Source organism: Mugil cephalus, chromosome 4 (assembly GCF_022458985.1).
Source record: "Mugil cephalus isolate CIBA_MC_2020 chromosome 4, CIBA_Mcephalus_1.1, whole genome shotgun sequence".
NCBI classification, from domain to species: Eukaryota; Metazoa; Chordata; class Actinopteri; order Mugiliformes; family Mugilidae; genus Mugil; species Mugil cephalus.
In genome coordinates, this window is record NC_061773.1 from 5,053,651 (window position 1) to 5,056,745 (window position 3,095).

The following is a 3,095-nucleotide window of genomic DNA, read 5'->3' on the forward strand; positions in this document are numbered from 1 at the left end:
CAAACCAAACATGCTCCACTCAGGCTTGTAGGCCCAACATCATACGAGTCACAAAGTTGCTTCATCAATTTGGATTCAAAAATTTGCATTTGTATTTGTACCTTGGTCTAGGTCAATTGAGTCCAGACAACCAAATATTAAAATGACAACAGACCAAAGCCTAAGCTGCTAAGATAATGAACATGCTAAGCATAAACCTCCTTGATGTCACTGTGGGCACGTTATCATGTCTATATTAGTATTCAGGTCAAAAACCAACTGGTCTCTAGCTGTTACTTGAGTCTCAGAAACGTGTTAGCCTGGCTGAAGACTCAACCACTTCCCTTTTAGTGGTGTCTGAAATAACTTCTTATATACGATGCAAATATGCATTACATATTTACCCTCTACTATTGTCTCATTTATTTGAATCTCTAACTAAGTGAAGTTACCCACTCTGTCTCTATCCATTATCTTTTTGTTGCCTCCATATGTAAAGAACTGTCCCCAGTGATTAAGATTATTAAAAGTGAGCCCTGGAGGACTTCACTTCAGTTGACTCTTGTCAGTTCAGGCACAAAAATGTTTGATTGTACAGAAAAGACTTAAGTTTGCATTGTTGCTATAAAGGATTAGTTCTGTGTGCGCTGTGTGTCCATGGTTGATATGAAGTTGCAGCCAGCTGATTTAGGCTTCGCACAAAGATTGGAAACAGGTGGAAACAGACACCTTGGTTCTAAATCTAGAATCAAGAATCATTTATTGTCATTATTATATATACATTTTGGGTGGTAGCTCCTTGCTTAAGTAGTACATGTGTAAAAACATTAGAATGAGTGCTAAACTAAAATAAAATGTTAATGTTTTCAAAATGAGCACCACTTTGTCCTGTATGTATTAGTTTCCCCGACTCATCTCAAACCCCTTCATTGTGGTAGAGTTGATGAAAATATATTCGATAAAGATCTATTCAGTGTTTTGTTGCACATCACAAAAGTGAGTATAACAAACGTCTGCCTTTCTGTGGCTTGTTCATGTGACTGGCTTCTGATCTTGTGGTTTTCCTGAGAACAACTTCTCTTAATGCAGGTGGAGGTCACAGTAGTCAGACTACAGAGTAGTGTAGTCCATCACATAGTTCAGCTTCATCATGGCTGGGAACCTGCAGCTACTCATCCTCATGTGTGAGTTAAAACTTATTCTCAGCTTCTTTTCTTGTTAATGTTGCCTAATGTTTAATGTAGGACACTCAGCCATGTGATGACACTCATGTCACTGATTTCTGTTACTGACGTGTTGTCTTACACCACTATAACAAATTAGAGTTGCTGATGAACTATTGTTGAATCTGTTTCAATTTTTTAATATTTCCTCCACCAGGTTTCTTTCTCGAGCTCAAAGCACAAGGTCAGTCTCTGAGTTTAATGTTTTCTCTTTTAATGTTTAATTTGAGCAGTTTGACTTCACTGAATTTTTTTAAGTATATTATGAAAAACCATTGGTTCATCATGTAATTCATGTTACATCCATTTACCTCTAACATTTCAGACCTTCCTCCTCCTAATTTGATGGTGAATCAACAGGAGATTGAAGAAACAGACTCAGTGTTTCTCAACTGTCAGACTCCATCATCTGTTTCTGTGTCTCATTGTTATTTCAACTTTTTAAGAGACAAACCAGCCATACATTTCTCCTGTCAGAAGACACTTTCAGCAACTGGACTTCTGTCACTGACACAGCAACGTTCACCTGCTACAGTTGAAGTGACATGTTTTTACCTTGATATGTTTTCATCTCCAGAGAGTAACATGTTGACCATCACCATACACAGTGAGTCCAAACTACTGAGAAGTAAATCACTATCGACTAACTAACTAACTAACTAACTGACTAAATAGATAAATAAATGTATGTCTTAGTCCTCAATCTTCCACTAAAATCATATGATCAGAAAATACTTCAAAATGTATCTAATGTACTTTTATTTTTCAGAGGTTCTTCCACCTAAACTGACAGTGAATCCACCAGTGATCACAGAGACAGACTCAGTCTCTCTGAACTGTCAGCCTCCACCATCAGCTTCTGTGTCTCAGTGTTATTTCAACTTTTTAAGAGACAAAGCAGCCAAGTCTTTCTCTTGTCTGAAGACACTGTCAGGAACTGAACTGCTGTCACTGGTACAACAACGTTCACCTGCTACAGTTGAAGTGACATGTTCTTACATGCGAGTGCATCAGTCTGAACACAGTAACATGTTGACCATCACCATACAAAGTGAGTACACTTGTAAATGTATCAACATGTTTATTTCCCAGTAACAGTCATTTATTCCATCCACCATGTTTTTACTTTTTTAGCTCCTCAGCCTAAACTGACAGTGACTCTACAGCTGATCATAGAGACAGAGTCAGTGGTATTGATCTGTGAGACTCCATCATCAGTTTCTGTGTCTCAGTGTTTTTTGTTCTTTATGAGAACAAACACGTCCAGAGCTGTCTCTTGTCTGAAGCCACTGACAGGAACTGAGCTTCTGTAGATGTCACAGCAGAGTTCAGAAAAAAAAGAATAAATCCTTTTACTTTTAAAATGTCACAGTGATACATAGCTGGAGACTGTGATGTTTCATGAGAGCTTCAACCACTGCAGCAAATTCTCTGAATTGGGGTTTCATAATCAAAATCAATGTGTGTGTGTGTGTGTGTGTGTGTGTGTGTGTGTGTGTGTGTGTGTGTGTGTGTGTGTGTGTGTGTGTGTGTAGGGGGAATTTCACAGCTCTGGGGAAGAAACTGACTCTTAGGTTAAATATTTTTGTGTTGACACAGAACTGACAGGCACAAGTCCATCCACAACAACACAGGAGATGACGACCCAGACAATCACATCTTTCAGAATGACCACAGGTGAGACATGTATCTAAACATCAGTCCATTACATCAACCAGTTACTGAAACTATTCTAAAGGTTTTCTTTTATTGCACTAGGTCAGACTGTCACTATGTCAAGTAGCAGTTTTGGTTCACGATCTACTTCCCTAAAAGGTGACACACAAAATGAGTTTCCCAATAAATGACACACCAGGTCTAGATCTAGAGCACATTAAAACGTTTATCTTTTCA

The 3,095-nt window shown here is 38.4% G+C and overlaps 1 long non-coding RNA gene across 1 annotated transcript; it reads left to right on the forward strand.

Annotated features, from left to right (window-relative positions):
* The first annotated feature begins 618 nt into the window (after positions 1–618).
* LOC125006389 lies at positions 619–1,740 on the forward strand. Its single transcript, XR_007112572.1, has 4 exons — positions 619–694; positions 1,069–1,163; positions 1,360–1,386; positions 1,528–1,740. It is a non-coding gene; the product is annotated as an uncharacterized LOC125006389 (long non-coding RNA).
* Positions 1,741–3,095: the final 1,355 nt, after the last annotated feature.